This window comes from Solanum lycopersicum, chromosome 10, assembly GCF_036512215.1.
Source record: "Solanum lycopersicum chromosome 10, SLM_r2.1".
Classification (NCBI taxonomy): domain Eukaryota; kingdom Viridiplantae; phylum Streptophyta; class Magnoliopsida; order Solanales; family Solanaceae; genus Solanum; species Solanum lycopersicum.
The window spans coordinates 50,982,980-51,008,209 of NC_090809.1; positions in this window are offsets into that span (position 1 = coordinate 50,982,980).

Below are 25,230 nucleotides of genomic sequence, written 5' to 3' on the forward strand. Positions count from 1 at the left end.
AGTTGGGTAACATGTATGAATGGGATATACATTGGAAACCTGAATAAATGGAGTTAAATAAAGTAACTTTTTTATAAAATTAGTTGGAAAACATGTAGGCAATAAGAGACAAAATAGGGTTTTAATTAGGATACATAATGTTTTTCAAAATAATGATATTTTGGAAATTTTTACTAATATTTTTAATGTAGTGAGGTTTTTACTAATTAAGTTATGGATTTTGACTAGTTTGCTAATTTTTTCTTTAAAATGTGGATTGAAACTCATGAATTTAGTTTAGGACAAGTTGAAAAAAAGTTGGGTCTGCTATCTCATCAATTCAAAATTTGGGAGAAGGCCCAAGTTTATAACCTCATCTTACCTTTTATTGTATTTGATTATTTTTTGTCGAACTAACCTTCTTTGCATTGATTTTTATTTGATTAAATTCCCCGAAAGAATGTCATTTATCATTTTTATGTTCAAGATTGTAATATTTATTCTTTTATTTACCTAGTTTTGTTTTATTTCATTAGTTGTCTTGCAACTTGAATTATTCCTTATAGAAGATTTCCCTTTAGTTGTTCCTCTTAAAAAGTAAATAATTAAAAAATAAATTATATATCCTTAGTTATAATTTGAAAAGTCATTTTTAGTCAAATCGTCGGTCAACCGCGAGTTAGCGGACATTTTGAGGGCTTAACACCTTCTCGGGAATGTATATTTGAACTTCGAACCCCTTTTCCACTGATTTTTATCTTCTTAAATTTTTTGAAAACAATTATAAGTTTTTCCTTATTTTTTTACTAAAAAATTAAGTGGCAACTCTGTCAATTTAATAAATTGATTTCTCTTAAATCATAAAATTAATTGATTTTTCGAAACTTATTCATTTTTTTAAATTCATTTTTGAGTAAAACAATTCACATTATGACTCATGGATTTCCAAGCCAAATATGTGTCTTGTATAATTTGTAAAACATGTGCATATAATTCACACTATGACATGAACTATCAAGTGTCATGACCCGAGTCTACACTTTTGGTGTGACTATATTCAAGATCACGGATGATTCCAAGCGGACCCTTAGTATTGATATGTTGCTAATGCATTGATCCGACATTTTATGAATGAGAACGAAAAATGAAACTTTGTCAAGTAAAATATATACCAAGTATAAGTCTGTGCATTTTAAAAGAAGCCAAGATTTCAAGTACTTGTGACATGTTTACTCGAATCGAGGGTCTATCAGACATAGTATCTTTACCTTTATAGGGTAAGTACAAGCATTGTTGTTTTTATTAATTTGAGTGTTTGCACCATTATGAGTTCTATTGATTGGCTTTAAAGAGGCAATGTTTATTAAACCTTTCTATAATTTTGTTTGATAATATACTGATAAAGAAGGGGTTTAGTTAATTAGTGCTTTGTGAAATAAGATTAATTTCAATATGATTGATGTCGTTTGAGCATGTTGACAAACAAAATAGTTTTGTTTAACACTTGCCTCATTACAAGAAACAATTATTTTTTTCACGCCAAATCACTGAAAAATTTGGTGATCTAGAATACAATTTTATCACACATAATTTTCACTTAATTACCTCACTGAAAAGGTATCGTGAAGAACATATTCTCATTAAGATGAGGAGAAATTTCTTAATTATTCCATATGAAAATATTACTATTTTTTTTCCTTCTCAACAATTAAACCAAAATATTTCAGTAGAAAAGTTTAACGTGAAAATAGTAATTTTTAGAGAAAATTAGCAAATTAGTCAAATAATCTAACTTAATTAGTAAAAATCTCTATACTTTATAAATATTAGTAAAAATTTCAAAAATGTCATTATTTTAGAAAGGATTGTGTATTTTAATTTACTTCCTATTGTATCTCATTTTAATTACAAATTTTCCAACTAATCCTCTCTTATATGTTTTTTAAAAATGAAATATTCACTCTCATATTTTCATATTCCAATTCTTCTCCATTTCAAAATCTGCCTCTCTTCTTCTCTTTTCGAAATTAAAAAATATATTTATAAAGATATTTATAAAATCTCTTTTATTAAAATACGAGTCTTTCTTAGTTTTTTTCAATATTTGTTTTATGACTTTATTTTTTTAAATCGTTCAAAATTGTTTTTTGTAGTTGAAATCACGTTTTGGGTTTGATAAACTCTAAATCAATCCCCAATGGCAGAATCTAAGAGAATTACTAGAGGCATTCAACTGAATCAACAATGTTCTGTTTTTCAAATATCACAATTTTCTACTTAGAACACAAATAACGATAATTTTAATTTTAAATTGTTGATTTTCTATTTCAATATCATTTTGTATACAACCAAGTTCTATTTTTTTTAATTTTGTATTTATCATATTGTATACCAACAAATTCACATTTGTATTTCAATTGAAGTGCGTATTTATTGTGCTTATTTTGTATTTCAATCATAATTTTCAATGACAACAAGTTTGTATTTCTTTTTTATTAAGTTTTCATGATAATTGTATGCCATCAACTTTTATATTTTATATGTTCACTTTACAGTTCAAATTAAAATTGAATATCATATTGTGGTGGGTATTTTATTGTGATCATTTTGTATTTAACTCTCATATTGTATTCAGAATAAATTTGTATTTTTTTGTGTTCATCATAATGATATATCTACAAAGTCAACTATTTATTCCAACTGATGTGAGTATTTATTATGCTCATTTCATATTTTAGTCTAAATTTCAATGACAACAAGTCTGTATTTCTTTTTATTATGTTTTCGTCATAATTGTATATCAACAATTTTTGTATTTTATGTGCTCACTTTACCATTTAAATTAAAATCGGTGTTTTACTTTGATAGTGAAACTAAAATTGTATCCAGTGATCAAAATTGTATTACATAACTACCAAATATATTTTTCTTTTATTTGTATTACAAAATTTTTACGGATTGTATTCCAATATAATCTAATCATTACATATGAATACGATTAAAGAAAGATACATGATTCCAGAAAAAAATAGAGTATATAATTAAAATACTACATGCTATTGATGTTGATACAATATTCGAAAAAATACAAATTTAAAAAACGCAATTTAATCGAATTCATTTCAACAGAAATTGAGTATTAGTAATGAAAATTTTAAAACCGATACTAGAAATTTAATGAACAAGTTGGATGAGTTTTTTGTGTTTATTTTTTTGAATTTGTATTTATTTTTGAATTTTTGTAACTGATGAGTCTTTTGAACACTTGTTCCTTTTTTAAGAAAATATCTCCCCTAAATTTCTCCTTTTTGTTAGTTAATAATTATATTCTTTAAATTTAAAACAAATAATAAAAATTTAACTAAGATACATATATAAATTAAAATTTTGACATTTTTACTAAGTATTTAATAGTTCCTATTAAATATTAAAATATTGACATTTTGAAAATTTCCCTAATTTTTAGTAGTGTTTGTAGCATCTAAGACTTTCATTATACAACTATGTCTCAATCCCAAAGTTATTTATTCTTATCCATCCTTTTGAACCAATTCAATTGTACTTGTGTATTGTGAAAATTTTCATAAATTAACTAGATTATTACTTCAAAAAGCAATTTTCACAAGATATGTAAATTAGAATGTACTATTCCATAACTTCTCAACAAAAAAGTCTACCATAAATAGCCTTTACAAATCTTGAAGTTTGAGTAAGATCTACATGCATTATATCTACTCAGCTTAACTTGTTAAATTGTACTGAATATGTTATTGTTGTTGATAATGATCATTTTAAAATTTTGGACACATTAATTTTTTCATGTATATATGAACTTTTTGTCCACATGACCTCAAATGTTTTCTAAAAGAACCTATAAAATGTCCATTTGGAAATGGTAGGTTAATTGAATCAATAAACAAGATAGCATTGAAATGTGGTTTTCACTTCTCTAAACATGTATTTTGTATAATTTCTTGATCATAAATATGTTATTAGCTATTGAAATTTTTTAATATCACGAGTCACTTTTAATGTTATTATTTTACTTTTAATTTTTATTGAAAAAAGATGTTCCTTTCCAATTACCTACTTTGGTAGATATTGACACATTTTAATATTAATAAAGGTTGATATTTTTTGTTTTTAGACAAGCTTACTCAAATTGAATATGAAAAACATGCTGCAAGAAAGTCCTAAAAATAAAAGAAAATATCTGGATCTATGTTTAGAATTACAAAATTGCAATGATAAAGACTTTATTTTTGAAATAATATAACCAATCTTCAAAAAATGTCAATTAAGAAGGATTGCAGGATTTATCATGATTCTTTGGGTCATGCACGTTGAAAGTATTTTGATAGTCCTTTTGACAAATATATTTTCTTTTTGCTCTTCGGTTTTTAAATATTATATTTTTCATATGCAAGTTGTAATTTTTAATTAGTTGTTCAAATTAAATTAATTCTCTTCTAATTGAACGATTTAACTTTCATAAGGAAAGCATTTATTAAGATCAATTACTAATAGTAAACGATCTTAATAATATATTAAAATTATATAAATCATATGGATAAACTAGAAGATAACTCATTTTAAGATAAACTAACAAATTTGAAAATAACTTGCATGCTTAAGGAAAATATTTTAAAAATAAGCATGAAAATAAAAAATACTTTCCAAAATAAATATCAATACACATCCAATGCGCATAAGCCAATAAATTCTGTTACATTCTACACTCCTCGTTGGAACATTAATAAATGTTCATTTTTTATACACTTGATACATGTGATAAATTTATCATTATAACCAAATTTATGTGATCTATATACTTATTTGAAGACTTATTATAATATCTTAGCAGTGTAGTATATACCACCAAAACTTTGTAACCAAAAATAATGATTCAATATTTTTATTATGTTCTAGAAGTCTCTCTTTTTTCATGTTGCTGGAATAAGCTTGTCTAATAATAAAAGACAATCATTTTATTAATATTAAGATATTAAGACATTTGTCAAATAAGTTAATACAAATGAATATTTTTTTATTTTAAAAATTCATAAGTATAATAACAACATTCTAAATGACTCAACGATAAAAAATAGAGTATGATTTTAAATTTTTTGAATTGGTAAAAGTATATTAATGATTAATTTATTACACCAAAATACATATATTTTAAGAAGCTACACTGAGAAGTGGATGTAGACTTATGTCCTTGTTCAATTAAACCTGCTATTTTCTAAATGTACATGTTGCAGGTTCTTTGAGAAAAAAATTTGAGGTCTTACCTATGTTGTTATTGTTGATAATGATAATTTCTGATGGACAAATTAAATTCTATTATATATGTTTTTGTCCACATGACCTCAAATGTTTTCTAAAAGAACATATAACATGTCCATTTTAAAAGTGGTAGGTTGATTGAATCAGTAAACAAGACAACATTGACATGTGGTTCTAACTTCTCTAAACATGTAATTTGTGTAATTGCTTGATCATTAGTACGTTCTTAAATATTGAAATGTTTTAATGTTGTATTACTTTTTTTCTTTTCATGAGTCATTTATAATGTTATTATTTTACTTGTAGTTTTTACAAAACAAAGATTTTCCTTCCTAATTACCTTCATTGGTATATATTGCCACATTTTGATAGTAATAAAGGTTGATTTTTTTTGTTGTTAGACAAGATTATTCAATCTGAATATGAGAAACATATGGAAAGAGAGTCGTGGAAATAGAAGAATAATATCTTAATCTTTGTTTAGAATTGAGAGTTTCAATGATAAAGAAAACACTATTGATATATTATAACCAATCTTCAAACAATGCCAATTTAGCTTTCAAAATAATTTTATTATATGTAGCATGTGCAAAAAAGAATGCAGGTTCCACAACACTCTAAGGACGATCACTGGATCTATCATGATTCTTTGGCTTATGTATGTTGAAAATGTTTTGATATTCCTTTTGAAAATTAGGTTTTCTTTTCGCGCTTCATTTTTTAATATTATATTTTTCATATGAAGCTTTTGTTTTCAATTAGTTGTTCATATTAAACGGAATCTCTTCTAATTGATCAATTTGATTTTCATAATGAAAAGTTGTCATTAGGATCAATTACTAGTAGTAAATGATCTTAATAATATATTTAAATTATACAAACCATATTGATCGACTAGAAGAGAACTCCTTTTAAGCTAAACAACTAATTTGAAAATAACTTGCATGCGTTAAATAAAATATAAAAAATTAAGTATGAAAATAAAACATACGTGCCAAAATGAATATCGACACACTTTCAATACCATAAGCCAATACATCATAGTACATCCCTCCTTAGAACGTAATGACTGTGCATTCTTTTTTTTTTGTACTTGATATGTATTACAATGACTTAATTTATGTGATTGACTGACTTATTTGAAGACTTACTATAATGTCTCAACAGTGTAGTATATATCACCTTAACTTTGTAACCATAAAACAATGATTCAAATATTTATATTCCATTTTATAGAATACTCTCTTTCTTGATGTTGCCCAAGTAATCTTGTCTATTAATAAAAGATAATCCTTTTATTAGTATTAAATTATGGAGACATTTGTCAAATAATTTAATAAAAATGGATATTATTTTTTTTTATAAAAAATTACAAGTACTATAATAACATTCTAAATGACTCAATGAAGAAAAAAAAAGAGTACTACTTTATTTCCTACTTTATTCAAATAAGGCGAAACGTCATGGCGATTCGAAGAATAATTAGTTAATTAAATTTTAAGAAATATAAATAACAAATGAACTTTAAAAGGAATCGCCATCTAATTTTAGGGAAACTAGAAAATGAATTATATGATTCCCGAAACATTAGATTCGAGTTCAGGTTATGTCGAAGGGAATGTGTTAAGCATTTTTCTAATTTTTTTAATCGATCATCTTTGACCTATGATATGACAAAAATTATCTAAAATAACTCAAGCTACGACAATGCACTGGAAACATTACAGGAAGTAAATAGCTTTAAGCAAAATATAATCGTAATTAAAGCAAAGAAGAATTAGAGCAATCAGAGAGTTACCAATCATAGAATAAATAATTTTTTTAAACTAAAACTTATATTAATCAAGGAAATAACACTTCAAAGAAAGAAAAATTATTGAGAAGTGAACACTTACCAAGTCAAATTTTGAAGCGTGACTAGTGGTGTAAGTTGTTTCTGGTAGTAGGAATTTTCCGGTCAGATTTGGAAATCTTAAGCACGCCACTATGGTTCCTTGTTTGTTGAAGTGTCGTTGTTCGCCGGGATGGAGGGAAAAATGGTGTGGGTTTGGTTCAGCTTGGAGCTTTGAGTACTATGGTTACCTGCAAAACAAGAAGAAAAACGAAAATTAGGGAAAGGGGTAAGAGGTCCGGACGATGGTCACTTATTTTTTATTATTTAGGTTCATCGGAGCTAAGAGCTCCTCGCCAAAGTTTGTGATGGAGGTCTATTTGTATCTGGCTGTGTTTGCTGCAGGTCAAAGTTGCAGCAGCGTGGTGGCATTTTTGTTCTTTCTGGTGGATTTTCGGTTGTGGATCAAGGAAGAAGATGCTTGATTTCCTGTTCGCTTCTGTCGAAGGGGAAGAATAGTTGGTGTTTGAGTGTGTCATGACCCAAAACGAGCCGCGAGTGGCACCCACACTTATCCTACTATGTGAGCGAACAAACAATTCTAAACCCCAACATTTACCAATATTTCATCCACAATGAACAAAATATAATGCGGAAGACTCAAAATCTTATTAATATAACAAATAAATAAGCTTATAAAGTTTATCAACTATTATCCCAAAAATCTGGAAGTCATCACACCAAGAACATCTATACTCAAATTTCCAATGTAAGAGTATTTAAGAATCTGAAATAAGTAAAAGAGATGGTCCATGTACGAACTTCAAGACATCAAGACGTGAAGGAAAGAATCAAGTCCGAGCTAGGAATAATAGCTCACCCTGAAATCTGATATGCTGGAGATTGGCTAGAGTTGCGGACGAGTTGAAGTCGATGGTACGTTTGCTGCACTCCACAAATAACAAAAAGAAAAATACAAGTAGGGGTTAGTACAATGAACACGTACTGAGTAAGTATCATCGGTCAACTAAAAATAGAAAGCAATATATACTGAATAATAAAATAAAATCAACTACAATACTCACCAGGTGACAACAACAAGTACAAGAACCATTGAAACAACACCAAGCACACCTATAAGGACTCAAGCCTCCACACCATACTCATTTGGGAAATAGGTTCTTTAAATTTGAGTATATTCACATAATTCAAGATTCATTCTCTTTATTCTTATTGTGTCGGAACGTGACACTCCGATCCCCTACTACTACGTGTCGGAATGTGACACTCCGATCCCCTACTACTACGTGTCGGAATGTGACACTCCGATCCATTATTACTACCGTGTCAGAACGTGACACTCCGATCCCCTAATACTACGTTTTAGAACGTGATACCCGATCCATCAATCTTATTGTTTTAGTTCATCAAGCCTCTTTTATGTCAAGGCATCATCTTAATAGAGAGGGCTAAGATTGAAGATTTCACAATCACAACATACAAACACACAATCAATCATATAGAAGACTTTACAATACCACCAAATACATATCAATCGCTATTTAGAGTTTACTATGAAATAGCATAAACCATAACCTACCTCCACCGAAGAATCGTGATCGAGTAAGCTACTTCTCAATGCCTTTGCTTTCCTCTTCGCTTCTCCCTTTTCTCGCTCGTTCTCCCTCTCCCTGTTCTTTTTATTTTTCCTTCTCCAGATTCTTTTGCTCTTATCCTAATTATCATATAATTCATTATGATAAAGGAAACCCATTATTTATTTTAAAGTTATCTCATTTAACCCCAAGTAAATACATTATTAAACTTACCCAACTAATTTCATAATTATAAGCATGAATAGTCTAAAACACCCGTTAAAAACCTTTAGCAGAAATCCGACCCAGTCGGGGTTACGCAGCTCGTGACGGCCCGTCGTACCTGTGACGCTCCGTCCTGCAAATCCTTCACAAATTTCAGAGAGTTAAATTCAGTAAAAAGGTCTGTGACGGTCCATCGCATCTACGACGGTCCGTGCTGCAGTTCCGTCGCGAATTTCAGAGAGTTGAGCCCAGTACCCAGATTTCAGAGTTGAAGTGTTTTGGAACGAAGACGCTCGACGGACCGTTGTGCCTATGACGGTTCGTCCTACCTTCCGTCGAGGGTAATGAGGAGGGCAGCAAAAGAAATTACACAAGTATGGGACGACGGAGTCCAACACGATATGTCGCGACCATGACGGTCCGTCGCATGATCCGTCGACCCAGTCAGTTTTTATCACAATGATTCTACTGCTCGAAATGAGTAAACAGGTTGTTACAGGTTGGCGGCTGTGAGAGCTTAAAGGAGTAGAGAAAAACCTAAATATTTTTCGCCACCCTTAGTTTTTGACCTAATAGTTATTTAAATAGTGATTGTTATTTATTGGGGTCAAATTATTGGGTTGTAATTGTGACTCAAAATCATTGATTAATTTGTTAATGAAGTTTTAGACTGTGCAAAATAACAAAATAAATATTAACAAATATAACAAATAAAATGAAAATTCAAAAAAATATAATGACCCTAACTAATAACGTGTTAAAATACAATTTTAAAACTAATTAATAAAATATTCTAAATTGATAAAAATGATAGTGATCGATAAACTTATTTAAAATTTAAAAAAAAATATTTTCAACTATTAAATAAATAAAACATAAAAATTATGAAATTTCATATGTTAGGTCAAAATTTAATGTCAACAATTATAATATTAAATTATTTCAATGGGTAAAAGCATACTGATGATTAGGTCATCTCACCGAAATACATACTTTAAGAAGCTATACTCAAAGGTGGATATAGATTTATTTTCTTGTTCAATTGAACCTATCATTTTTCAAATGTACATGTTGCAGGTTCTTTGAGTAAAAATTTAGGTCCCAAGAGAAAAATGTCACGCATATATGACAAGAATTAATAAATACGCCCTTTAGTACTTATTATTATCAATAATAGCATAATATACTCAGTGTAATTTTATAAGTGAGGTCTAACACAATATAGTAGGTAGACCCTACCTCTTTGGGAGATATATAGTAAATATATATCAATCGAGAAATAATAAGTACTGCATTAGTTCACTTCATTTATGAAATTTTACTTCAAAAACAACAATCCAGTCAATTTATAATAGCCATTACAATACATAAAAAGCAAATGGATAAGAAAAATTAATGTTAGAAATTGAGATGTAATTAAAAGTCGTTGCATGCTAATTACAATATTAAAACTCACTATTTCAACACTAATATTTTCTATTGAAACCAATCAAAGGCTATTATAAAAAAGTTCCCAATTTGACGTGAGGAAAGAAAATTGTAATGCAAGTGGAAAGAAAAGTTTTCCTTTAATATTAGCTTCTATTGTAGATATTGTCACATTTTAATTCTAATAAGAGTGGTGAAAAAAATCTAATAAAAGTGAATTTTTTGTTATTAGGCAGACTTACTCTAAATGAATATGAAAAACACGCTGAAAGAGAGTCCTGAAAATAGAAGAATAATATTTGAATCTTTAAGTTGGATTACAAAATTTCATTGATAAATACTGCGTTACTAAATTTTCGTAATCGAAGTTTAAAAATTTCAAGATATGAATTTATCATGCATAGCAAGTGCAAAAAAAGTTCAGGTTCCATTGCTACTCTAAGGAGGATTGCAGAATCTATTATGATTCTTTGCCCTATGAACATTGAAAGTGATTCGGTACTCCTGTTGACAAATAAGCTTTCTTTTCTCACTTTATTTCTTTGACACTATATTTTTCATATGCAAGCTATTATTTTCAATTGCTTAATCATATTAAATGGAATCTCTTTTATATGATCAATTTGACTTTCATACAAGTAAATGATCTTAACAATTTACTTAAATTATAAAATGGTATTGATCAACTAGAAGAAAACTCTTTTTAACCTAAATAACGAATTTGAAAATACTTGCATACGCAAAACATAATATTTATTGAGATGTAGTTGAAAGTTATTACAAGCTAAATAAACTATTGAAAGTCACTATTTGAACTCAAAGAATTCTATTGAAAACTGTCTTAGGCTATTGTAAAAAAAAATCACTTTGATTAGTGAAGAAAGGAAAAAATAATGATTTCATGTAGAAAAATTGGGATGCTTTTCACTATTGAGTGATACTTTTCTCACATGCATTTTTTGATTAACTACTTTTATGGACATCAAGTGAAAAAATTAGGGATCTTCTCACTATTTAGTAATGATTTACTTTTCGCATGCATAATTTAAATGGAAAACGAGTGATCATGCCAACTGATATTTATGTAGGAAATATGGAAGGAAAATATTATCTTTAAAGAATGCTCAAGTTTATTATGGGCTTCTTAAGACCACTTGAGATGATTACAATTATCAACTATATCACTTTTTGTACTACTCAACATAGAAAACAAAAAGTCTTTCACAAATAACTAAATACATGTATCACAATTTACTAAATACTTGTGGTATGAAATTCTAAAGAGACTTTTTGAAAAAATAAGAGAAAATTTTGGAAGACTAAATATTGATGGATTAATTCCGACACTCCCCCTTAATGCATTTGCCTGATAACTCCAATGTGTTCTCGAAGATAGCAAAAAAAATTCTAGAAAGTGCTTTGGTGAAGATGTCAGAAATTTGTTTTCCTGTCTGACAATAATGCAACGGAATTTCGCCTTTCTCTGTTGCTTCGTAGCTAAAATGATATTATATGGAATTATGCTTTCATCTTTAATGGCTGAGTAGATCGTTGGCAATTGCAATTTTTTATTTGTTATCACAATACAAAACAATTCCTCTTTTTTGTTCTTCATCAATGTCTTCAAATATTCTCCTAAGACGAATAGCTTGGGAAGTATCCTTGGATGCTGAAACATATTCTGGATTGAGCAACAACACTTTGCTTTTTTGATAACCAAGAACAAATACATGATCCAAATAAGAAAGCATAACCAGAAGTACTCTTCATGACACCTATACTTCAAGCCCAATCACTATAAGCATAACAAATTAAGTTCAAATCTCCACCAAATTTGTACATTATCCCATAATCCATTGTTCCTTACAAGTAGCGTAGAACACGCTTTGCAGCTCTAAAATGTACTTGGCTTGGTTTTTTGCATGAATCTAGATAACAAACTAGCAGCAAACATAATATCTAACCTTGTTGAAGTAAAATATATCAAACTTCCAATCATGCTCCTATAAAGTGAGCTATTAACTTTCATTTGTCCATCATCTTTTCTAAACTTCTCATTTGCTGCTAATGGTATGGCTACAGACCTTCAATCCATCATTTTGAATTTTTGAAGAATATTTTTAGTATACTTCTTTTGAGAAATGAAAATTCCTTCTTTCACTTGAGAAACTTCGATGCCCAAGATATAATTTAGCAACCCAAGATCACTCATTTCATAAGCTTGCATCATATCTTGCTTGAAATTTTGCATCATCTTTCAATCATTTCATGTAAAGAGCAGATCGTCCATATTGAGACAAACAATGATAATGCTTCCATGTTCTTTCTTCACATACAAAGTGGCTTCAGTCTTACTTTTCTGAAAATTAATTTTTAGAAAGTATGTATCAATTTCATTGTACCAGGCTCTTGGAGCTTGTTTCAGCCCGTAAAGAGATTCTTTTAGCCTGTACACCTTCTCTTCTCCCCCTTGAACAAAAAATCCTTCAGGTTTCTCAACATAAATCTCTTCATCAAGTTTTTCATTCAGAAATGCAGATTTAACATCAAGTTGAAATATCTTTCATTTCTTTTGTGCAGCAGCAACAATTATATTTCTAATTGTCTCAAGACCAGCAACTGGAGAGAATGTTCCGTAAAAATCACTACCTAATTTTTGCGTTAAACCTCTATCAACGAACCTTGCTTTGTGATTTTGAATATTTCCTTCCTGATTGAGTTTAATTTTGTAAATCCATTTTAGACTTACAATTTCTCTTTCTTTGGGTATAGACATAAGCTCCCAAGTATTATTTTTTTCAATCATCCGAATTCCTTCTTCCATGGCTTTCTTCCAAACATCACGCTTTATTGCTTCTTCATAATTTTCTGGCTCATCACCGGCAAATTTAAATATTTGATAAATGTCACTCAATATTTTTTGTCATCTTGAAGGCGGTTCTCTATCATCTGAATTTGGGATTTCTCCCCCTTTAGAGACATCTTCATTTTTCTCATCCTCTTCTTGATTTGAAGATATGATAACAATATTCTCTATAAGCTCATCCTCACAATTCCATGTTGTTTTTCATCAAAAATGACATCTCTACTAATAACAAGTTTGCTATTTTTGACATCGAAAATCTTATATCATTTTGTCACATCACTATAACCAAGAAAGATACATTTTTTTGACTTTTTCCATCAAATTTTGTTCTTTTCTCAGCAGGTGCATAAGCATAACTGTAACGACCTGTTTAGTCGTTTCGAGCAGTAGAATCATTTGTGATAAAAACTGACTGGGTCGACGGATCACGCGACTGACCGTCATGGACTCTGTCGTCCCACACTTGTGTAATTCTCCTGCTTCTCTCCTCATTACCCTCGATGACAGGTAGGACGAACCGTCATAAGCCCAACGGTCCATCGAGGATCTCTGTTCCAAAATACTTAAACTCTGAAATCTGAGTACGGGGATCAACTCTCTGAACTTCGCGACGGAATTACAATATGTACCGTCGTAGACAAGACGGACCGTGACAAACCTCTTTATTGAATTTGACTCTTTGAACTTTGTGACGGACCTGCAGGACGGACCGTCGCAGGTACGATAGGCCGTCACGAGTTGCGTAACCTCGACTGGGTTGGATTTCTGCTAATAGTTTTTAAGGGGTGTTTTGGACTACTCATGCTTATAATTATGAAATTAGTGGGGTAAGTTTAATAATATACTTACTTGGGGGTTAAAGGAGGTAACTTTAAAATAAATAATGGGTTACTTTTATCATAAGGAATTATATGATAATTAGGGTAAAAGAAAAAAGAACCTGAAGAAGAAAAATAAAAAGAACAGAAAAGGGGAGAACGAGCGAGAGAGAGAGAACGAAGAGGAAAGCAAAGGCATTGGTAAGTAGCTTGCTCGATCACGATTCTCTGGTGGAGGTAGGTTATGGTTTATGCTATTTCATAGTGAACACTAAATAGCGATTTATATGTATTGGGTTGTATTTTAAAGTACTCTATATGCTTAATTGTGTGGTTGCATGATGTGATTATGTAATTCTGATGGATTAGAATGATGAGTCTGTTGAATCTTAAACCTTAAATCCTCTCTATTAATGATGATGCCTTGACATAAAGAAGGCTTGATGAATTAAAATAATGAGATTAATGGATCGGGTGTCACGTACCGACACGTAGTATTAGGGGATCGGGTGTCACGTTCCAACACGCAGTATTAGGGGATCGGGTGTCACGTTCCGACACGTAGTAGTAGGGGATCGGAGTATCACGTTTCGACACGTAGTAGTAGGGGATCAGAGTGTCACGTTCTGACACGTAGTAGTAGGGGATCGGAGTGTCACGTTCCGACATAATAAGAATGAAGAGAATGAACCTTGAATTATGTTAATATACTTAATTTAAAGAACCTATTTCCCAAATGAGTATAGTGTGGAGGCTTGATTCCTCATAGGTGTGATTGGTGTTGTTGATAATGATTCTTGTACTTGTTGTTGTCACCTGTTGAGTATTGCAGTTGATTTTATATTATTATTCGATATATATTGCTTTCGATTTTAAGTTGGCCGATGATACCTACTCAGTACGTGTTCCTTGTACTAACCCCTACTTGTATGTTTCTCTTTGTTATTTGTGGAGTGCAGCAAGCGTGCCATCGACTTCGACTTGTTCGCAACTCTAGCCAGTCTCCAGCATATCAGATTTCAGGGTGAGCTATTACTCCTCGCTCGGAGTGGATTCTTTCCTTCACGTCTTTATGTCTTGAAGCTTCGGAAATGGACCATCTCTTTTACTTATTTTAGCTTCTTAAATACTCTTAGATTAGAAATTTTAGGATAGATGTTCTTGGTGTGATGACTTCCAGATTTTGGGGATAATAGTTGCTAAACTATTACAAGCTTATTTATTAGTTATATTAATAAGATTTTGAGTCTTCCACATTATATTTTGTTCATTATGGTTGAAATATTGGTAAATGTTGGGATTTAGAATTGTTGGTTCGCTCACATAGTAGGATAAGTGTGGGTGCCACTCGCGGCTCATTTTGGGTCGTGACGAACTTGGTATCAGAGCATTAGGTTCGTTGGTCTCATCACACAAGAACGAGTCTAGTAGAGTCTTGAGGAACGGTAGGGGGACACTTTTACTTTTCTTTAAGAGGCTATAGGACTTAAGGAAAATTCCATTCTTTCTTTCTTTCGTGCTATTACTTGGATCCAATTGGTATCTAGGTGATACAAATTGGTATCTGACATCCTCAGTGATATTTCGCAGATGGTTAGAACTAGAGCAACAACTGTGCCAACACCAACACCGGCAAGACAGGATGCGTCTGAGCCAGCCACTAGGGCTGTAGCTCGAAGAGGAGCATTGGCAAGAGGCCGTGGTAGAGGTCGCGAGAGGATGTCCTCTAGAGGTAGAGGACAAACAACTGGTCCAACTAGTAATATGGCGGTGACTCCTCCACCGACTGATGAGGTAGTAAGAGAGGGTGAGTTTGTGACCTATCAGTTTCAGGGAAATGCCAAAATGTGGTGGTGGTCGTATGTTGAGTATCAACCAGCACAGACACCACCTATGTCTTGGGCATCATTCTCTAGCCTATTTATGGAGAAGGATATACCCCCGACTTTGAGGGATAAGAGGAGAGATGAATTTCATGAGCCTAGAGCAAGGAAGGATGTCTGTTACTGCTTATGAGGCCAAATTTCGTGCACTATCCAGGTATGCCACCCAGCTTTGCTTAACCCCCAAGAACGGATTCGTCATTTTGTGAAGGGATTGAGGTCAGATATGCAGATCCCAGCCTTACAGATAGCTACTGTAGCAAAATCCTTTCAGGAAGTGGTAGATTTTGTGATAGAGGTGGAGGGGGTGAAGCCAAACGATTTCTCCCTAGCTTCGACATCTAAGAAGTTCCGTAAAGGAGGTGAGCTTAGTGGTTCTTACTGCAGAGGGTAGAGTTCAGGAGGTTACCCAACCCGGCCAATTCAGTCTTCACTGCAGGCTGTAGCTGGGGGTCCATCGCAGACTAGTCAGCATTTCTCTGAGTTAGGAGGTTATCCCCAGACTTCGTCGTTCTCACAGAGACCTATGCTTGACCCCAGAGAGTGTTATGGATGTGGGGAGACTGGACATATTAGGAGATATTATCCAAAACAAAGTTACAGACTCCCAATAGTAAGAGGTAGAGGTGGCCATGGGAGAGGCCGCCATTCTGGAGGACGTGGTGGTCAAGGTAATGGTGGTCACATAATCAACCGGGGTGACGGTCAAGCTGGAGCTACTGCAGCACAACATGGTAGGGGTAACGGGCAGACAGGTGATAGGACCCATTGTTATGCTTTCCCCGGGAGGTTTGAAGCAGAGACATATGATGATGTTATCACAGGTAATATTTTGGTTTGTGATTGCATGACTTCTGTATTATTTGATCCTGGATCCACATTTTCATATGTATCTTCCTCATTTGCTACTGGTCTTTATTTACATTGTGATTTGCTTGACATGCCTATTCGTGTCTCTACTCCTGTGGGTGAGTCTGTGATAGTTGAGAAGGTGTATAGGTCTTGTCTTATGACTTTTGTGGGGAGCAATACTCATGTAGATTTGATTATTCTAGAGACGGTTGATTTCGATGTAATTCTGGGTATGACTTGGCTTTCGCCATATTTTGCAATCTTAGATTGTAATGCTAAAACTGTGACATTAGCCTAGCCTAGGACAGATCCTCTAGTGTGGGAGGGTGACTATACTTCCACCCCAGTTCGTATCATCTCCTTTATTAGTGCTAAGAGAATGGTTAGTAAGGGTTGTTTAGCTTTCTTGGCAAATCTCAGGGATGATACTTCCCAAGAACCTTCAATTGAGTGTGTCTCGGTAGTCCTTGAGTTTTCGGATGTGTTTCCCGCAGACCTTCCTGGTATGTCGCCGGATAGGGATATTTATTTTTGTATTGATCTGGAGTCGGGTACTCTCCCCATTTCCATACCCCCTTATAGAATGGCTCCAGCTGAGTTAATGGAGTTAAAGGCTCAACTTCAGGAGTAGTTAAGTAAAGGTTTTATTAGGCCAAGTGCATCCCCTTGGAGTGCTCCTGTTTCATTTGTGAAGAAGAAGGATGAAAGTTTTCGGATATGCATAGACTACAGGCAACTGAATAAGGTAACCATTAAGAACAAGTATCCTCTTCCTCGCGTTGATGATTTGTTCAATCAGTTACAAGGTGCTTGTACCTTCTCAAAAATCGATTTGAGATCTGTTTATCATCAATTGAAAATACGGGCAGCGGATGTGCCAAAGACTGCTTTTCTAACCAGGTACGGGCATTATTAATTCTTTGTAATGTCTTTTGAGCTTACGAATGCCCCTGCTGCTTTCATGATCTTGATGAACGGGATTTTTAAGCCATATCTGGATCTCTTTGTCATCGTATTCATTGATGATATACTAACATACTCAAAGAGCAGGAAAGAACATAAGGAGCATTTGAGAATCGTATTGGAGGTGTTGAGGGAGAAAAGGCTTTATGCCAAATTCTTCAAGTGTGAGTTTTGGCTAGATTCAGTGTCCTTCTTGGGGCACGTGGTTTCTAAGGATGGGGTGATGGTGGATCCTTCTAAGATTGAAGCAGTGAAGAGTTGGGTAAGACCTACTAATGTTACAGAGGTAAGGAGCTTTGTTGGTATAGCTAGCTACTACCGTCGATTTGTCAAGGGATTTTCTTCGGTTGCTTCCCAACTAAAAAATTTGACTAAGCAGAGTGTTCCATTTCTCTGGTCGGACGAATGTGAAGAGAGCTTCCAGAACCTCAAGACCTTGTTGACTACTGCACCAATTCTTACCTTGCCAGTGGAAGGTAAGAATTTCATTCTTTATTGTGATGAATCTTATTCTGGGTTGGGTGTAGTGCTAATGCAAGAGAGGAATGTAATTAATTATGCTTCAAGGCAATTAATAGTGCATGAACGCAACTATCCGACCCATGATTTGGAGTTGGCTGCAGTCGTGTTCGCATTAAAGCAATGGAGACATTATCTACATGGGGTTAAGTGTGAAGTCTATATAGATCATCGTAGTTTACAATATGTCTTTACTCAGAATGATTTGAACTTGAGACAGAGGAGGTGGATTGAACTACTGAAGGACTACGATATCACTATTTTGTATCACCCAGGAAAAGCTAATGTTGTGGCAGATGCTTTAAGTAGAAAAGAAGGGAGCATGGGAAGTCTAGCTCACTTACAGGTTTCTAGACGCCCATTGGCTAGAGAGGTTCAGACTCTGGCTAATGACTTTATGAGGCAGGAAGTACTAGAGAAGGGAGGATTGTTGGCCTGTGTGGAGAAAAGATCTTCTTTTTTTGACAAGATTAAGGGAAAACAGTTTGCGGATGAGAAGCTGAGTCGGCTTCAGGAGATGGTATTACGAGGACAGGCTAAAGAGGCAAAAATTGATAAGGAAGGCATTTTGAGAATTAAGGGAAGGGTATGTGTGCCCCGTGTTGATGATTTGATTCACACTATTCTTACAGAGGCTCATAGTTCAAGGTATTCTATACATCCTGGTGCAAGCAAGATGTATCGTGACCTAAAGAAACATTTTTGGTGGAGTAGAATGAAGCGTGACATTGTTGATTTTGTTGCCCAATGTCCGAATTATCAGCAAGTAAAGTATGAACACCAGAGGCTCGGAGGAACACTTCAGAAAATGCCCATTCCCGAATGGAAATGGGAAGGAATTGCAATGGATTTTGTGGTTGGTCTTCCAAAGACATTGGGTAAGTTTGACTCTATTTGGGTAATTGTTGACAAATTAACTAAGTCTACTCACTTCATTTCGGTTAAGGTGACCTACAATGCAGAGAAGTTAGCCAGACTCTATATCTGATAAATTGTTCGATTGCATGGAGTTCCACTTTCCATCATATCAAATAGAGGTACGCAAATTACTTATAAGTTTTGGAGAACATTGCATGTTGAGTTAGGTACTAGGTTGGATCTTAATACTGAATTTCACCCTCAGACCGATGGTCAGTCTGAGCAAAAGATTTAGGTTTTGGAGGATATGCTTCGTGCATCTGTGATAGAGTTTGGTGGTTATTGGGATAACTTCTTACCCTTAGCAGAGTTTTCATACAATAATAGATATAACTCAAGTATTGATATTGCCCCATTCGAGGCACTGTATAGGAGGAGATGTAGGTCTCCCATTGATTGGTTTGATGCATTTGAGGTAAGACCATGGGGTACCGATCTCTTAAGGGAATCGTTAGAGAAAGTGAAATTTATTCAAGAAAAGTTTTTAGTGGCTCAAAGTAGGCAGAAGGAATATGCAGATCGAAAGGTTAGATACTTGGATTTTATGGAGCGTGAACAAGTCTTGCTGAAGGTTTCACCCATGAAAGGGGTGATGCGGTTTGGTATGCGAGGTAAGCTTATTCTGAGGTACATTGGTTTATTTGAAGTTCTGAAGCGCGTGGGGGAGGTGGCTTATGAATTGGCATTGCCTCCAGGACTCTCAGGAGTGCACCCGGTATTTCATGTGTCTATGCTGAAAAGGTACCATGGTGAATGAAACAACATTATTCGTTGGGATTCAGTTCTCCTTGATGAGAATTTTTCTTATGAGGAGGAACCTGTTGCTATTCTTGATAGAGAAATCCGCAAGTTGAGATAAAGGGAGATTGCATCCATCAAGGTTCAATGGAAGAATCGGCCAGTTGAAGATTCCACTTGGGAGAAGGAGGCTAATATGCAAGAAAGATACCCACACCTTTTTACAGATTCAGGTACTCTTTCTCGCCCTTGTTTTTCTTCTTGTGATCATTCGAGGACGAACGATGGGTAAATTGGTATCTATTATAACGACCTGTTTAGTCGTTTCGAGTAGTAGAATCATTTGTGATAAAAACTGAATGGGTCTACGGATCACGCGACGGACCGTCATGGACTCCGTCGTCCCACACTTGTGTAATTCTCCTGCTGCTCTCCTCATTACCCTCGATGACAGGTAGGACGAACCGTCATAATCCAAACGGTCCGTCGAGGATCTCCATTCGAAAACACTTAAACTCTGAAATCTGAGTACGGGGATCAACTCTTTGAACTTCGTGATGGAATTGCAGTATGGACAGTCGTAGACACGACGGACCGTCACAAACCTTTTTATTGAATTGGACTCTCAAAACTTTGTGACGGACCTGCAGTACGGACCGTCGCAGGTACGACGGGCCTTCACAAGTTGCGTAACCTCGACTGGGTTGGATTTCTGCTAAATGTTTTTAAGGGGTGTTTTGGACTATTCATGCTTATAATTATGAAATTTGTGGGGTAAGTTTAATAATGTACTTACTTGGGGGTTAAAGGAGGTAACTTTAAAATAAATAATGGGTTACTTTTATCATAAGGAATTATATGATAATTAGGGTAAAAGAAAAAAGAACCTAAAGAAAAAAAATAAAAAGAACAGAAGAGGGGAGAACGAGCGAGAGAGAGAGAACGAAGAGGAAAGCAAAGGCATTAGGAAGTAGCTTGCTTGATCACGATTCTTCGGTGGAGGTAGGTTATGATTTATGCTATTTCATAGTAAACTCTAAATAGCGATTGATATATATTGGGTGGTATTGTAAAGTCCTCTATATGCTTAATTGTGTGGTTGCATGATGTGATCATGTTATTGTGATGGATTAGAATGATGAGGCTGTTGAATCTTAAACCTTAAATCCTCTCTATTAATGATGATACCTTGACATAAAAGAAGGCTTGATGAACTAAAATAATGATATTAGTGGATCGGGTGTCACGTACCGACATGTAGTATTAAGGGATCGGGTGTCACGTTCCGACACATAGTATTAGGGGATCGGGGGTCACGTTCCGACACGTAGTAGTAGGGGATCGGAGTGTCACATTTCGACACGTAGTAGTAGGGGATCGGAGTGTCATATTCCGACACGTAGTAGTAGGGGATCGGAGTGTCATGTTCCATCACAATAAGAATGAAGAGAATGAATCTTGAATTATGTTAATATACTCAATTTAAAGAACCTATTTCCCAAATAAGTATAGTGTGGAGGCTTGAGTCCTCATAGGTGTGATTGGTGTTGTTGCTAATGATTCTTGTACTTGTTGTTGTCACCTGTTGAGTATTGTAGTTGATTTTATATTATTATTCGATATATATTGCTTTCTATTTTGAGTTGGCCGATGATACCTACTCAGTACGTGTTCCTTTTACTAACCCCTACTTGTATGTTTCTCTTTGTTATTTGTGGAGTGCAGCAAGCGTGCCATCGACTTCGAATCGTCCGCAACTCTAGCCAATCTCCAGCATATCAGATTTCAGGGTGAGCTATTACTCCTAGCTCGGACTGGATTCTTTCCTTCACGTCTTAATGTCTTGAAGCTTCGGACATGGACCATCTCTTTTACTTATTTTAGCTTCTTAAATACTCTTAGATTAGAAATTTGAGGATAGATGTTTTTGGTGTGATGACTTCAAGATTTTGGGGATAATAGTTGATAAGCTTTTAGAAGCTTATTTATTGGTTATATTAATAAGATTTTGAGTCTTCCGCATTATATTTTGTTCATTATCGTTGAAATATTGGTAAATGTTGGGGTTTAGAATTGTTGGTTCGCTCACATAGTAGGATAAGTGTGGGTGCCACTCGCTGCTCATTTTGGGTTGTGACAATAACAAATAAACCCGAAAATTTTAAAATGACTTATAGAAGGTTTGATTTCACTCGAAACTTCAACTTGTATCTAGTCCTTTGATGCTTTTGTTGGACACCTGTTAAGGATGTGATTTGTTATATCCACTGCTTCTACCCAAAAATATTTTGGCAACCTTTTCTTATTCATCATAGTTCTGACCATTTCAACAATTGTTCTATTTCTTCTTTCGTATACACCATTTTGTTGAGGAGTATACTCTGATGTAATTTGTTTGTGGATACCTTCATTTTTGCAATATTCTTCGGATTCTCCACTTGTGTATTCACCTCTTCGATAACTGCGAATGGTTTTAAATTTCTTAAATGTAGCAAATGCTTCTGACTTTTCTTTCAAGAAATAAACCCAAGTCATGCTTGATAAATCATCAATAATGAATAGAAAATACCTTTGACTTCCAAGAGATGAAGTCTTCATTGGTCAGCAAATGTTAGTATGGATTAGCTCCTAAAGTACACTTGCTCTCCAAGACACCCCTTTTGAAAAACACTTCCTATGTTGCTTTCTCATTCTACAACTTTCACATGGATCTACCTCAGTATGTATCTTAGGAAGACCTTGCACCATGTCGTTTTTCTTGAGAAGCTTCAAACCATGAAAATTGAAGTGACAAAATCTTTTGTACCAAAGCCATGAATCATTTACAATTTCATTTTTAATGCATTGTAATGAAATTGCAAAGGGAAGTTTCTTTTTTATTTTCTTTACTTCAACAATGACTTGATTTTGACTCAATTTTATCATAAATCCTACAATAATTATCTCTAAACACAAGAGAATAACCATTTTCCATGAGATAACCAACACTAAGCAAATTTCTTTTCCAAGTCAAGAAGATAAAGAACATCATGAATTTGCTTACTGCTTCCTTTCATGTTGATCGAAATAGTATCTTTACCTTTCGCATCAACTAAGGCGCCATTTCACATTCTCACTTTAGTGGTGATGCCATTATTAATTGAGAGGAAAGACTTTTCATCTTCAGTAATGTGATTACTACAACCACTATCTACATACCATTCATTGCTTTTTGTTGAAGCATCAGATTTAGAAGCAAAGAAAAGGTTTTCTTCCCTTTCTTCCTCTTGTTTTTTACAAAAAATTACCTGCTCCCATTTCTTATGCCAGCAAACCTTTTCAGTGTGGCCAAACTTTTTACAAATGTTACATTGGGGTTGCCTTTGTGCCAACATTTTTATGCAGTATGATTAGTCTTTTTGCAAACTTTACAATAAAGACTAGAGTTATTTCACCTTTTTCTTCAACCTTCTTGGAAGAACAATCATGATCCTGCTTCTTTTTTGGCTTGTAATTCTTCATCTTTTGATTTTTTGAGAAATTTTGAGAATTCTCATTTGTTAGACTGGAAAGACGTCTCTTTGGGTTGATATTCACAAAAAAGTATTCGCTTTTCATGTGCACGAAATGATTTAACTAGCTCTTTGATGGAAATCTTAGAAAGATCTTTCGTCTCCTCAGTGATAACAACAGTGTAATCATACATTTCTGTCACACTAATTAGAATCTTTTCCACGACTTGTTGGTCAGAAATTGTGTCACCGTGATTTATCATTTCATTAACAATATTCATTACTTTTGTGCAATATTTATCAATATTTTCAGATTCTATCATCTTTAAATTTTGAAACTGTCGACTAAGATTTTGAAGATTTATAGTGCGTACCTTTTCGTCACCATACATCTCAGCTTTCAGAGAATTGAAAGCTTCCTTTGCAGTCTCACAAGTAGCAATTTTTGTAATTATGCTCTTGAGACTCCCATTTGGATTTTGCTCAAGGCTTTTGCATCTTGTCGATACTTAACCTCATGATTTTTTATCTCTGCTGTTGTAAGATCACCATCGTTGTCTAGCTCTTCAAAGCCATTTGAAAAATTAGTCCACAAACCTTCAGCTTTCAAATGTATTCTCATTCTTATCTTCCAGCATTCAATATCAATTCCATCAAAAAATGGAGTAAGAACAATTGAAGAATCAACACATTCATTTGTTTTGGATGCCATATATTTTTTCTTCGCCTAAAAAAAGTTAAAACCGAACACCTGCTCTATACCAATTTGTAGGAAATATGGAAGGAAAATAGTATCTTTAGAGAATGCTCAAGTTTATTATAGGCTACTTAAGACCACTTGAGATGATTACAATCATCAACTATATCACTATTTATACTACTCAAAATAGAAAACAAAAAGTCTTTCACAAATAACTAAAATACATGTATCACAATTTACTAGATACATGTACTACGAAATTCTAAAGAGAATTTTTGAAAAACTAAGAGATAATTTCAGAAGACTAAACTTTGATGGATTAATCCCACAATTTATTGTAGTAAACTTCTAGTTTATCTTTGCATGCGATTGCATCATCATGCTTATATTTGTATACAACAAAAAAGAGAAAGTCGGGCAACCTTTTATGTAAATATTCATAACCAACTTTTATTGTAGTAATCTGAAGACATTTAATATTTCAATAATTTTACAAATCTCAATATAATATGTCTTTCAGTTCATCTGAAACTTAAAAATTTTCTTTTGAGACTTACTACAATCTCTATATTATGAAGTAATTACATTTCTCGATAGTAACAAATAATTTTTTCTAAAATCTTAATTAAATTGGTGTACTTCTAGAAATTTCACAACGCCATTATTATGGTGACCATCTCCTTCAAGAAGAAAATTATTATTATTGTTTTGGTTAAAATTATTAGAGTTTTTGGCCAAAAACATACTTAAACTATACCCCAACTTTAAACTACATCCTTAAAGTATTATTCTTTTAAAAAAAAAACATTCTTCAGGTATTTAAATGATTAATTTTCATCCTTCTGTTAGATATCATACAAAAGTTAAGGAATCTTACAAAAACATTAGCAGTTCACGTGACTCTCAACAAAAGTTTTCCTGCATAATTTCATTATATGTTATAAGTAGTTCTTTAAAAAAATATTAAAAATCTTAGACACTATTGCTTAGTGAACAAAAAATGTTTGGAAGGTGTGAGCATACATGATCTACTCTTTCTGTTATTTAGTAATGTAACAAAGGTGGACCTTAATTATCTTTACGTTTTTCATAGTCAAACTGTATTTAGATCAATATATTTTTGGATCAATCTAAT